At 44.1% G+C, this 14,678-nt stretch overlaps 2 long non-coding RNA genes across 2 annotated transcripts; one reads left to right on the top strand and one right to left on the bottom strand.

Moving 5' to 3' along the window:
- Nucleotides 1-661: 661 nt before the first annotated feature.
- Nucleotides 662-6,845, bottom strand: LOC120387982. Its single transcript, XR_005590468.1, has 3 exons — nucleotides 6,774-6,845; nucleotides 5,742-5,800; nucleotides 662-916 (listed from the first exon to the last, which is right to left on the bottom strand). It is a non-coding gene; the product is annotated as an uncharacterized LOC120387982 (long non-coding RNA).
- A 157-nt stretch (nucleotides 6,846-7,002) lies between these two features.
- On the top strand, nucleotides 7,003-11,646 carry LOC120388059. The gene is made up of 3 exons (XR_005590483.1): nucleotides 7,003-7,239; nucleotides 8,476-9,035; nucleotides 11,532-11,646. It is a non-coding gene; the product is annotated as an uncharacterized LOC120388059 (long non-coding RNA).
- The last annotated feature ends 3,032 nt before the right edge of the window (nucleotides 11,647-14,678 follow it).

Here is a 14,678-nt window from a genome sequence, read left to right on the forward strand (position 1 = left end):
AGTCTTCATCATTGTACCTGTCAAATCTGGCATTTTTTGCTCTGTACGTTTCAGTGAATGTTATTCAACCTGCCACTTGCTAAGTTACACACACATTGCTGGTTTTGAGGGTGGGTCACTTTGTCTCATGGCAGTGGAGAGTGCTGCAATGGGTGTGGAGGAAGTAGTTGTGGTTACTTACTCCATGTGTTTCCTCTTCAGATTGTGTGTGTGTATCTGAAAGTGTGCCGGGACATTTGTGCGTCCCATATTGTGTGTGTGTCTGTATGTGCCTGTGAGAATATACTTGGGTCTGGGTGAGAGATGAAAGTGTGCATGCATGTTTATGTGTGTAGAGATGAACTCTGTGTGTGTGTGTGTGTGTGTGAGTGTGTCTGTATGTGCCTGTGAGTGTGTGTGAGAATATACATGGTTCTGGGTGAAAGATGCAAGTGTGCACGTTCATGTGTGTGTAGGGATGCATTCTGTGCGTGTGTGTGTGTGTGTCTGTAGGGATGCATTCTGTGCGTGTGCGTGTGTGTGTGTTTCTGGATGAATGAAGGCACACATGCCTTTCTATATCTTTGAATGCAGCATGTTTAAACTTAATTAACCAAGTTATACGACAGCAATTTTTTTGCCTTATTGGCTGGTGTACTCACTCAGACACTGTAATGGGATCTTTCTCTAACTTTATTTTCAGAAAATTTTGCATTGTGAGGAGACAGAAATTACCATTTTCATTGCTTAATGCCACGGTATTGTAAGGAGATACCAGTAATGCACTCTTCAAATGAGGATGATATCATTATGCAAGCAGCTTTGGAAGGAGAAACATATTTACTAACTCTGGGCTTAATAATGCATCCCTTTCCCAACTGCTCCTTTGCTATTACTTTATTTGTCTCCATCCTCCTGTTTTCTTCTTGTCATTAGCCTACAAAGAAGAGAGTTCTGTTAGGGTGGCTTGTCTCTCATATCAGGTTTTTCTCTAATGCCACTATGGAGGCTAATTTACTAGCTCTAGCCTTTTGCAGGGAGTCCTGGAAGGGAGGAGTCATTCCCTCTCTGGAAGGAGAGGGGGGAAAAAGGTTGTCCAACATCTTGCATTTTCAGCATAATGAGCCTGTTAAGCTGAAAGAAATGTACAAAGTACTTTGCAAATAAGAATTGTTTCGTCCACCTTTGAAGTGCAACCATGTCTGGGGTGGAACTCAGCAGCTGTTTAATAGCTGATCAGCAACACTCCACAGTGGTTTAATAAGGAAGAATTCTATAGCACAGCAGTTCCCAAGCTGTGTTCCTTAGAGAGCTTATTGGTGGCCCATAGAGAGCTTGTCAGTCATGTGGTGTTGGCTTCTCCTTGTTTTCAGTGGCTATGTCACATGAAATGATAGCTACATACCCCTCTAACGTCACTTTTCCATGTAAGCCAGTCACCGCTATAGTTTCTACACAAACGTGAATGTGTGAGGAGGAGGCCTACGCAATTGGGAATGGGTAGAGAGATGCTCTGTGATACAATCTTTCTACGAAGAGGTGGTCTAAACTGTGAAAAAGTTTTGGAACCTGAGTTCCAGCCTGTGCAACCTGTAAAAAGCTGCATTGCTGCAAAACAACATTCTTTGCGCTCCTTGCTTTGCAGGAAGAAACTAATTGTCCCTCTTTCTGAGCATGTCAGTGTCAAGAAGTCCATACAGCTCAATGGAATTCATGTTTGAGATGCATTCTTATGTTAACTCAGCTGAATGTGATTCATGCTTTATATATTTTAAATAGTTTTAGGGTGAAAACTGCCTGCAGTTAATGGATGCAGGCCGAGTCTCTAACATCTTCTGGGATCTTCCTGATTTAGATGGATGGGTCCCAGTCTGCCAGACAATCAAAGCTAGTCTCCTGGAGAGGTTTTAATAGAGATAGATACTAGCAGGCTTCAAACAGTTTGAACTTTTGGTGTATAATATGGCTCAATTGCAAATAAAACAAAATAAAAACCCAGCACACGTCTAAGTGATGGAAAACGTGCATTGATTTTGAAAAGCTGAGAAGTTCAGTTTGCAAGGCCTCCATGAAAAAATCCTCTGGTGTCAAGGGGAATTTTTTGTTGTTATAACTTTTAAAATAAAGGTTAAATGGAGCATATGAGAGACAGGGAATGAATATCATGTGGGCCCTCAACCTCTTCTTCCCCAGATATGCCTCTCAGATCACATAACTTATTGAGACACTCATGACTTATAGGACTCTGAAATACTAGATATTTTGGCTCCCCACTGCCACCCCTCCCTCCACTCCCGTTTTGCTGCTGTGAAAATGATTGGCATAACAGTGACAAGAGAGTGAAGGGAACATTAAAGGGAGAGTGGAGATAAGGGGGAAAAAAAAGGAAAATGGTTAAAAGAAGCAGGAAGCCAGAGAGAGAAGATATAGGACAGCAAAGTGGTTCAAAATGGAAGGGTTGTAATTTATTTTGACATTAATCATGTATTATTCAATTGGAGTAAAAATAAACCTTATTAACTAAGAAAATAGACCTCCCTTTTCAAGCCCACACTGAAACATAATTGCAATAATCTTGAAAATCATAAATTTTGCTCAAACATCTCACCCGGTATGCTAAGAATCAGATCCTCTCAGGGCAGAATTGTATGAACAGGGACTTGCAGCTAATGTTCTGATTCCTCACATGTCACCACTCTGTCTAAACTACAAACATTTCTAGCCACTGCACATGCAGGATAAAGTGCCAGAATGAAATGAATTGTCAAAGAAGCCAGATATTGGCCCTTTTTTGTTTTTAACCTCTGTTAAAAATACCTTTCACCCCCGCACCGCCCCAAAGGATCTCAGTACACTTTGCAAACTATATACAAATGGGTCAGTTCATCCACTACTGAAATGCAGTCACCTCTGGGTTGTAATGTGGCAGCTGTTTAATCAGTGCACAGAACCTCTATATAATAGTTAGGAGAGGAAATGATGAAAAAGACTATTTATCTGAAACTGCAGTGAGAATTTTAGGGAAGCAGAATGTAATTAAATAACCTGGAATTTGCCCAGGACATCTGGGTTAAACATTTCTATTGTGAAAAGTGCCATGGGATTCGAAGATAATATAAGGCCAACTCTTTGGTTTTATGTCTCATTTGAAACAGCACAGTTTCCCCAACATTATGCTGTTGCATTGGGTGAATACTAAGAGGGAAGAATGCCACTGACTGCACCCTCCAAATCACTTCCTGACACACCCGGGCATTCTTTGGCAGTAGCTCATCTGAGTACTGATCTATCCTAACCTCATCTTGTTTTGTTTATGAGGTTCTATGGTTTCACTTTGTAGATGACAATCTGCTGTAGATCGTTTAGTGACTACCAGAGTTGTTGGTAATTTGAGAGATGTGCGGCATTGCTCAGGAAGCATGTAGCCATTGATGGACACCTGAGAAAAAGCAGAGAGAATTTTCTCTTCCTGTTTGCCTACTTAGACAATTCAGAGAAGAGTTTATCTGCTACCTAAATTACATGACATTGGAAGTCACACCTCTGAAGGGCAGTGGTTATTTATTTCCTCAGGCAAAGGGCTGGTTTTGCCAGCCCAATAACCTTTTTGGAAGTGCTTGTGCATGTTCTGCAGGTTCGTGCTAGGCTCTGCTGTTTGAAAATTTGGCCTTTAGTCTGGAACTAATGACAGCTGTGAAAACTGCTAAAAATGCTTATGTGGGCTTATGTGCCATTAGAAACTTGAAGCCCTATGCAGATTCAGTGGGAGCTCAGTTTCCAGTAAACCCAAGGTTGATTTATGGTTTAGTGATGCAGCCCTGTGAAATTCGCATTTGTAACTAGGATTTGCTTTGAAGTGTTGAAATTCAACGTGAAACTCCTGGGTTCACAACACATGAATTTAAACAGATTAATAGGGCAGCGGTGAACCCCCTGAAACTGCTAATGACACAATTACAGGTGCTACCATACAATTTTTAATGCCTGAGGTTAATTTTTTTCTCCCTGTACCAACAGGAGACCACTAAACAAATTGCATTGCTGCAGTAAGATCAAGGACTCCACTCACTCTGTTCTGGGCACTGGTTAGAAAGTTGGCTTAGAATAAGTGGTTTTATTAAAATAAAACTGGGATGGAATCTTGATTCTGCCTACAAAAGAGTGGAGAACGAATTACAAAGAAAACGAGAGCCAGGATTGTCAACTCCAGGCATTCACTAATCGTGCATCAGCCATCACCCTCCTCCCAAATAATGAGATTTTAAAAGGTAATAAATGTTGGGTTCTTTTTATTTCCCTTCTGGTTTCCGGGCCCTCAGGGTGCACTCAGGACAATTTTTCAAGCTTTTCTCTGCAACCATTAGGCACGTTGTTTATGCAGGAATCTCAGCTTTAATTTTGTTTAATCATCTGACTCCAGGAGCTGGGGTTTTGAGAAAAAAAAATCAAGTGTCATGAGACTTGTGCAAATCTGAAGAAGCCGCCTCTTGAAACTGATTCAGTGACTCCATTTCTTTCCAGTTTTGCCAACTCTCAAGATTTTATCACAATTTGTTTTTGTTACATAATTGGTATCAGATTGTAAAATTTTCCACTGAACCTTTAAAAACAAATCTCATAAACAAATAAATCCAAAATGAATTGATCTGCATCTTGTTTTTTTTAAACACTGGGCATAGATACAGCTGTCACTTGCACTGCATTCCATGTGCATAGGGAAATATGATTTGAGCCAGCTCTATATATGTACATGAAATATGTTTTAATTGAGTGGTTATTTTCTTGATGATCCTTCAGATCCCAGAGGAGGAACATACTCCAAGCAGCATTGCTCAAAGTGTGATTAGCAAGTACAGTGTTTCCTTAAGTGTGGAGACAGTCCTGAAAACAGTTGCAAAGGGAATCAACAAAAACTTAGCACTCATCACCTCAGGTGAACGTGGGTGGATATATAGTTTGCTTTTTCTGTGGCAATATTTATTTAAGAACATAAGAACTCAGAGTGTAGTCTAATGGTGAGATCCATGGGATCAAATTCAGCTGACATTGACACTGGTGGAAATGAATAACTTCCAATGACTTTGCCTGCAGGTAAATTCTTGGTGTTACTAAGAGGACAGTTTTGCCCATGGACTGGGAGATGGGATTTCTGGGTTTGGTTTTTGCCTTGTTTTTTGACCTTGGGCAAGCCACTCTCAGTGACTCAGTTTCCCCAGCTGTAATGCACAAGAAAGATTACAGAGGTGTGAGAATATTGTCATCATCCCATGGCTGAAGGGGCTCTTCTGTTGCAGATTAAAAGCGGCAGAAAGTCTGTGTAGTGAGCACGTTAGTAAAAAATACCAGATCTATAAGAGGCAGCTAATGGAGCTGAAACTTGTCAATAGAAGGATATTAATATATTGCTTCCCTGATTTGTTTACTGTGATGTTAATAACAGGAACACTACATTTATTTTAATGGGCAAAACTCAAGGGACAAGCACTAAATAGCTCTGTGGTTTCCCCACTTCAGGAAAAACTAAATCACAAACCCAAAATCACTAGGGATTTGCTGTTTCTGCTACTCACAAGCCATCCGTGCAATTACAGCACTAAACCTTTTTACTGGCAGACAAAACCATTTCCTTTAGTCCAAAAATACCCTCCCTCCCCACTACACACATCTGCTCTGCTGATTTGGGGAGCTGACTCTGATTTCAATTCCAGATCAAATCCTTCAGACTCTGAAGAGACTGCTTGGGAAAGGGGAGATATGCTGACCTGAAAGAAGGCATCTCCCTGTGCTTTTTCTCATTGTTAGGAGCTCCCTTCAACATACACTGCAAATAAGTGAGATCGGGGGAAGTAAATCCCATTGATTTATTTACATGTGTAAGACCATTGTGCTGGATGCTTTCACACTAATAAAAGCCTTACAATATCCAATCATGTTATTCATCCAATCCAGTGCAATAGATTGCCCATTGTACCTGCGGTAATGAACACCCTCCAATTACTCTCCGTGAAAATCAGTGTCTCCTCCTCAAACCTCAACAAAAATATCCCGTCTATTAGCACACACAGAGTATGAGGACAAAGTAATTGCTAAGCAGGGAAGCAGATTCCTGTCCAATCAGCCTGGCTGCATGTTCATTTGCTGCATTATTCAGAGCCTGTAAAAAGTTTTATGAGAAGAGGAAGCCAGTTTACAAGTGCTGCTGGGTTCAGAGCGTTTCCCTGCAGAGTCAGCAGTACTGGTTGTGGAGCTCATCTCTTGCTCTGTCTAGTCTGGGCTGAGGCTGCACACCAGGTGTTGTTTGAGGGGGTGGAGGTTGTTTGTTGTATGCACAAAGCTGAACTAAGCAATGGGGCTAGGACTGTGATCCTGCAATTTCTTGCCAACTGGTGGAGTGCTGTGCCTGGAAAGATGCAGCTGGCAGCCCTGGGGCTTAAATTCCTCTTCTCATGCTTGGAGGCATTCTTTCCAGGTCAGGGGTGAGGCAGGCACACTGGTAGGGTGTGGGCAGGAGGGGAATTTGCCCAGCTCCTGCCGTCACTGGCCCTGTTCTGTGGATAAATAAATGACCTCCATCTCCTCCAGGGCTGCTGTGAATTCTCTGAAAAATCCTATTACAGCTGAAATAAATGGCCCTGGGAAAAGGGATGTGTTTTTAGAGCAGTTTAAGGACTCTGGGGGTTTTCCTGGGCCCCTGAAGCATTGGAGTTTCAAATGAGACCAAGGCCTTGTTAAAAGTTTCTTTGACCATCAGGGCAAACAATACCAAAATCACATGCCAAACACAGCCCCCTCACCTGCTCAGCCCATGCTCACTTGGGTGGGTTTTCTGTAATCAAAAGGTGTCTTGTCTGTGGGGGGAGTGAATTTTAACAACAAATACTTGCCCTTTAATTACCAATCACTCCTCTTTGCTCGATGTGATCATCTGACATCACAACATGTTGCCATGGAGATGAATGTGACAGCATAAGCCCGCAAGCATGACTTTTCTGTGTTTTACAAGTAAGGGCTACTGATGATCAGCCGCTGCACACAGAGAGAGGGGCGTGAAGCCCAGTGGCCTTGCTGTGAAACAGCATTTAGCTGAAACCTGGAGAAGGGGCATATCTGAGGCTCCCTGAGTGCTGCACAAACAAGTTATTTGTTAGCAGGGCAAGCAGCAGTGGGGAGGGGAAATTAAAACCACTGCTAATTTACTTTTAATGGACCCTGTGAGCATCAGCTGTGGATAGGCCCAAAATGAATATGGAAAATAGCACAGTAAGCGGGAGAGCGCTGATTGCGTTTGCATTGGGGGCACAATGTCTGAGACCATTTATTTCTCTAGATACTAAGTAATAATTAATGCTGAGCCTAAAGAGTATGGTGATGCTGCTAATTTGGTTCATATTATGATCGCTCGCTGGTTTCCAGCACTGTTGTTTTAATGGGAAACACAGGAGTGCCGACAATTTCTCCCAGATACAAGCCGGGAAGGCTCACAGTATGTAATCAGTTTATTGCTGAAGATTACCCTGAGATAGATTGGGTCTGACCTGAGGTGAGGCTCAGCCAGCAGAGTGCAAATCTGTCTGTGAACGGCGCCGAGAGACAGCAAACATGAGGATAGATGGGCCAATCAGGCCTTCAGATATTTTTATCAGCAACATAACACCTCTCCCCAGGTCTGCAGTTTAGAACCCTTCCTGGCATTTGTAGCACAAATAATGAAATAGTCTTGTAAGTAGCAACAAATGGGCTGAAATTAATGCAGTGGCAAGACCTGGGTATTTTTTTGATGTATTGGCCTTTGACTCACCCCAGAATCATATTCTCTGAAGCAGTTTAGCTAGAAGAAAAGCGTTAAAAAAAAAATGAACGGCAGGATATAATCCTGGTATTTCATCTCCCCGTTAGACAGAAGAATGTTCTGTGCATTTGTAAGTTTGGAGGTGTTTTAGGGACAGGGGTTGACATAGCTTTCGCCTAAATCCTCAGTGGGTGTAAAGGGGTCCAACGCCGGTGGAGTCACTAATTTATACCAGCAGAGGCGTTGGGCCCTTTGACTTGGCACAACTAGGCCTCATTGACCAAGGAATCTGATGCCTATGTTGAGGATTGAATTCTGATTAGCAGCTAGAGGCGCCGGGGGCAAGCAGCTGTGGAGAGCGTGTGCCCCGGCAGTGTCTCCTTCACTAATTCTACCTGGGCTGCATGCTTCAGGGAGCACTGGAGGCGATGCCTGGCTCCACTGCTGGGGTCACTGGGCATCCCCATCCCCAGCACTTCAGTCCAGGGTGTGCTAGTGCCTGCAATCATCTGACTCCTGCCTGGGAGTGCTGGAGGCAAAGGCATTCCAGAATCTTGCCTTACTTTAATAGGCAGGCTCAGACGTAGCAATGGGTGAACCAGCTTGGAAATTATCACAGTGGGGCCATTCCCAGCCCCCCCGATCCAGGAGTTGCTGAAACGCTCTGTTTTTGTCACCATTGTTTTTCATTTTCATGATGCCTTCAGGCCTCTGGGCTCTGACCAGGACCAGGAGTGGAAACACCATGTGCTCCCGCTCTTCATCCACTCTTGTGCTGTTTCCAGGAGGCACCAGCAATCTTTGTAAAAAGCCCATGCTCGTGAAATCTCCAGCCCGAGTCTGCAGACTTGAGAGATCTGAGCAGTTCAGAGAAGCAGCTGAAATTGTCTGAGCTGCCCAGGAGCTTGGGTCTTTTGAGGGCCCAGGTCTATCGCTGCAACACTAAGGAGAGGGAGACTGGTGAATCACCAGCAGTCGTTCCCGCAGCATTGGAGTTTTCCTTGTGCATTTGCCATCCCAGTCCAAGCCTGCGTAGGATTATGACATCTGATGCATTCACTGCACAAGCTGGAGGGGCTGCAGACAATGTTGTCAAATCCGGAGCAGCCAGCAATGCAATAAACCAGAGCTGAGTTCCCTATTAAAAACACACTCTCATTCAATAAACCATTTCAGCTCAGCATTTCTTTCTGACCTGCACTCATCTTTCAGAGAAGAATCATACCTTTGGGCCCAGTCTAATGATCTCAGCAGCACCATTTCACAGGTGAGAGGTATTTTATGCATTCCAGGAGCACAGAGGAGATTGTAGCTCCCACAGACATCAGACGGTTTTAGATCTGACATACTTTCCAACACCATTGTTTAATCTGGCTTTAGCAGACTGACCTCCCAACATGGATCTCAGATCGCTGCTATGTTGAATTGAGGTCACACAAGATTGACCCTGGCGCTTTCCACATGTAGGACTGGGGGCCTGTTTGTGTTTATTCAGAACCCTACCTCCCTTCCACCAAAGTCTGGGGGAAAAATCGATTTTGTTCTTTTTCTGTTTTTAAGTATTTCACTCACAACATCTAAGACGCAGCTCATCAGATCATATTATCCCAGTATAAAACAAACCTTCCCTGACTTGTGGTGAGATTTAGGATTGATTTTAAAGTGTTATTACTGACTTATGAGGCTTTAAATAATATTGGAACCCTCATATCTTTCAAATCTACTTTCCTTGAATATCCCTGATCAGTTTTTTAGATCTAAGTCTGGAGGTTTATAGGGCTGCCCTGAATATAATTTAGAGTCATTTGTGGCTTTTGTTTTTAGCATTTATGCTCCTACTTTTTGGAAGCGTTTCTTACTTCACACTGTAGGGAATTGGAATTGGGTTTAGTTTTAAAACTTAGTTAAAGGAATAACTATTCAGCAATGTTTTCCACTGGGCTGAAGCATACTGTGTCTTAGGGAAGTGCCATGCAAAGAAGTGATATTATTACTAAGTAATGCAATTTTAGCTAAATAAAAAATAAAGTAAAAACAATTGAAATTTCCAATTATTTATTGAAAAGGCAAGATTTGAATTGCTCTAGCGTGAGGCCATAGAGTCTTAGATCAGTGTTGTATACAAACAGGCTCTTACAAAGAGATGTCCCTTTTCGTCTGCCAAGTGGCTTACACACACGAGTCGTCATGGCCCCCCTCTTCTATATGTCAGTATGAGTCATATTTTCCAGCAAGGTAGAGAGGTTTGGTGCTTTAAGCCCCCTTCACTTCCTTCATGTGCCTTGTGCCACTCCCCAGATGTGCTCTAACCTCTGCTCCTCCCACAGCCTCCAGGAGTCTGAGATTGCTGTGGCATCAGGGAGCCCCAGTCCCATGCTGCTTCCCATGGCCATGCCCCCTGCACTGACCTCAGGTGTTGGTGGGAATTCTCCAGTGGCCAGCAAAGCAGCCCCTAGAGCAGCTTTGCACCTGTGGAATGGCACTTGGCTGCCCTGACACACCGGCTGCCCTGGCCTCTGACATTTCCCCTTTCCTGTAGCAGCGGTTCTGAGTGTTCCATTACAGAGACACGGCTCCAGCATCATCTTGCTGTTAAACAGTTTAATCGGCATTCAGTACATTTTATTAGACAGCAGCATAACTGCTTATAATTCACTACCGAAGATGTATTGAGAGCTGCTGGCTGTAAAACAATCCATATCCATAGACATCCTGTTAGTAAAGGTTCCTTTTGTGTCTTTCATGGTTGCTAGGCTAAGAAATGAAAAGGCACTAAAAGCGGCCTTGCTCCATAAAGAAAGCCATCGAGGGTTTATAATAAAGCACCAAGGATTCCATATTGCATTTAACCTTCAATTAGCAGGCAATAAATACATTGCACCGAGTGGCCGGGTGCAAGAGGGCCACGGGTAGGTGTTATAGGCCTGCCCTGTGCTCAGACTTCATGGATACAGGTCACTCCCCTTTCACCTGTCGGACTGAGACCAGCGCACACGTCAAAGCATTTGGGTGGCTTCACACAGCTGAGGGGACACCCCAAACCAGCACACATAATTTGGGGGAGCTGTCATTCTCTGCTCCAGGAAGGGCCTCGTCTGAGAAGGGAGATGAGCCACCCATCACTCCCCTGAGGTGGCTGACTCCCCAGGGTGAAAGGCACCAGTGAGGGATAACTACATTCTGACCAGAAGGATTCCAGTCAGTATGGAGAGCAGAGGCCCTAATTAAAAAGGGCACCCTTAGAACCAAGCCAGGTTTGCTTTAGATAAATCCCGCTACCCCCCTTGTCGTTGTGTTCCCTCTACCTCCCATTAGTGATGGTAGCACCTGCCTTTAGACAGTGCTTTGGGGCTCCAGCTCAGCTCAGAGCCCCCTAGCACAGCCACGTGGCAAGAGACTGTTCTTGCTGCAAAGGACTAACTATCTCAGTGGTGTGAGCACTGGCCTGCTAAACCTAGGGCTGTGAGTTCAATCCTGGAGGGGACCATTTAGGGATCTGGGGCAAAAAAAAAAACCAACCCCCCCATCCTGTCAGGGACAGTACTTGGTCCTACTGGTGAAGGCAGGGGACTGGACTGGATGACCTTTCAAGGTCCGTTCTAGGGGATAGGTATATCTCCATATATTTATTTAAAGGGGGGAGGGGCCATTATAATTAGAGCTGGGCAGACAATGAGATGATTTTTTTGCTATTCACCCCCCCCCCCCGATTCTGTATTCAGAAGTTTTGCGGCCTGCTCTAATTATGCTCTACATTTTATAGACAGGATAGGGAGACCCAGAGAAACTAGGAGACTGGCTCCGGGAGTCCATGACAGAACTGGGAACAGAGCCCAGATTTCCTGAGTCTCACTCCAGCACCTCACCCACAAGACCACCCTTCCCACCAATAGCGGCAAGAAGGAATGCTGCAAATCCAGGGAAGACGTGAATTATCTAAGGGGGATGGCACTGTAATGTGCACAGCTGAACCAGCCCCAGAGCTGTCACTGACTGGGCCCCCGTGTTCGTCGTCTCCATGAAGAGGTGGCTCCAGTCTAGCAGGCTAAAGGCATTTGGACAGGAAAGGGGAGGGACGAAGTCTGCCCTGCTGTTGCTGTCTGAGCTGCGCCTGCTCTGTGGAGAAAGGGCCATTAGTCCGGCACCTTCCTGCCCAGCTAGATTGCTTGTGCAGGCCAAAGAAAAATAGTAGTAGTAATACAATAAGGTAATAATTGGCGAGACTTCCAATGGGAGTTAGTGCCTAACCTGCTTCGGTGCTTTAGTAAATCCCCTTAGGTGCCTATCTGCAACATTAGGAGCCTAAATACGTTAGCAAATCTGGCCCCACCTCCCAAGCGGGAGGATTGTCCGTGCTGATGATCTCTCTCTAGCCTCCTCTAACAACCATTTCCCCATTTCTTTCTAACAATGTTTACCAGGAAAATTAAAGTCGTAGGTCCCTGCCCTGCAACTTGTGCACACGTACAGCTTCAGTGGCTGGTGAACCGCGGCCTCTGTGTCCTGCTGGTGCTACCCACACCGTAACTAGGGGGCACTAGGAAGAGATGTGATCCTGGAAAGCAAACGTGAAGAATTAAATGATAAAATAAATATTGTGTCTAACCATCCAAAAAATACTGAGAAGATGTTGGGTTCCACTGAGGTTAACATTGAGATGTATTGACCTTTAGGTCGGTATATATAAGAAGTAATTCTTCCGCTCTACTCCATGCTGATTAGGCCTCAGCTGGAGTATTGTGTCCAGTTCTGGGTGCCACATTTCAGGAAGGATGTGGACAAATTGGAGAAAGTCCAGAGAAGAGCAACAAAAATGATTAAAGGTCTAGAAAACATGACCTAAGATTGAAAAATTTGGGTTTTTTTTTAGTGTGGAGAAGAGAAGACTGAGAAGGGACGTGATAATAGTTTCCAAGTAGATAAAAGATTGTTACAAGGAGGAGGGAGAAAAATTGTTCTCTTTATTCTCTGAGGATAGGACAAGAAGCAATGGGCTTAAATTGCAGCAAGGGAGGTTTAGGCTGGCCATTAGGAAAAACTTCCTAACTGTCAGGGTGGTGAAGCACTGGAATAAATTGCCTGGGGAGGTTGTGGAATCTCATCATTGGAGATGTTTTAGAGCAGGTTGGTCAAACACCCGGGATGGGTGGTCTAGAGCAGTGGTTCTCAAACTAGGGCAGCCCCTTGTTCAGGGAAAGCCCCTGGTGGTCTGGTCCGGTTTGTTTATCTGCCGCATCCACAGGTTCGGCCAATCGCGGCTCCCGCTGGCAGCGGTTCGCTGCTCCAGGCCAGTGGAGGCTGCGGGAAGTGGTGCAGGCCGAGGGATGTGCTGGCCGCCCTTCCCACAGCCCTCATTGGCCTGGGACGGCGAACCACGACCAGTGGGAGCTGCGATTGGCCGAACCTGCGGACACGGCAGGTAAACAAACCAGCCCAGCCCACCAGGAGCTTTCCCTGCACAAGTGGCATCCCGACCTTGAGAAGCACTGGTCTAGATAATACTTAGTCTTGCCATGAGTGCAGGGGACTGGACTAGATGACCTCTTGAGGTCCCTTCCAATCCTCTGAGTCTAAGATTTTATGATTTTCCTTGAAGGAAAATAAGTCTTGAAGTTCATTGAAAGATGATGTCAGGATGTATTGTGAATGTTTTCATTAGAAACACAGAGAAAATTTCCATTATGGTTATGGATCTCTGCTTTGTTAAATGCTCAAAAGTGGAGAGAACTTTAGAAAATTGATACATACCTGAGGAGCCAGTCCAGATAAGGACATAGGTCGGGAAGGAATCTCCCCCGGCATAGAGTCCCGTCTCTTGCCAATGCAGGCAATCCCATTCTATAATCCCATTTGTACATTTATCAGGCTCCATCTTAAAACTAGTCAGGTTGTTTGTCCCACTAAGAGATGAAGCATTTGAATAAGCCAGCTTGTTAGTTAATATTATTCCAGTTCTCAGTATTAATGACTTTTGAGAAGGTCAGCATATGAATAGAAACTTGCTGACACATCACATGACTGTGGCCAGCCAACTATGAATATGCAGGTATGAAATTATGTTAATAAAACAATAATGACATGCACTATGCCCTGGGGAGATGGCAATGCAATGCAATCTTTTCAGGGAAAGAATCATAGCAGAACTTATTATTTCCCAATGATATTATGAAACAGCGATGAGCGATTAAAGCCACGGCACCACCACAGAGTAGTTTTCTGGTCTCATTTCCACTACAGCTCAAAACTCTGTTCGCAGGACCCAGTACCTTGGATGGATCTGGAATCTGATTTACAAGTTATCATCCAAGAAGCAATTATTTTTTAAAGGGTTGAATGTTTTAATGCCAAATGATGTTTTAGTTCAAGGATGGCATCTCCTTTCTTGCCCTGTTATTACATAGTGTTAGAGGCATTTTTTTTGGCTTAAAACTTTATATGTGTTAAAGAGAGAAATTTGCATACAGTCAGTTCACTTTGGGAAGTAATAGTCCGCAATCACTAACATGTGATTAATATGTATTATTATTATTCATCTTGGGAAGCCAGTAAGTATTACTCTCCCATTGTACAGCAGAGCAAATGGAGGCATGGGAGGCCTGATCTTGTTCCATTGTAATCTATGGGATTTTTGCCATTGACAGCAATAGCAATAGGAACAGGCCCAGATCATGGTAGCCTTCCCTGTGGGGAGTAGCATTTTATACCGTTAAAAGATCCACTGAAGTCAATGAGGCTTCTCCTGGAGTAAGGTGCTAGTCACTGAGAGTAAAGGAATCACAATCTGGCCCTGTGTGACTTGGTTAAGTGAGTTAGAAAATCAAATCAAATCAAATCAAATAAAAAAGGATCTTTTACTTGATAATGGGAACAGGTCACATGTAGGATGCTTATTTTAAAGGAACTGGACTGC

This window comes from Mauremys reevesii, linkage group 21 (genome assembly GCF_016161935.1).
Source record: "Mauremys reevesii isolate NIE-2019 linkage group 21, ASM1616193v1, whole genome shotgun sequence".
Lineage (NCBI taxonomy): Eukaryota > Metazoa > Chordata > Testudines > Geoemydidae > Mauremys > Mauremys reevesii.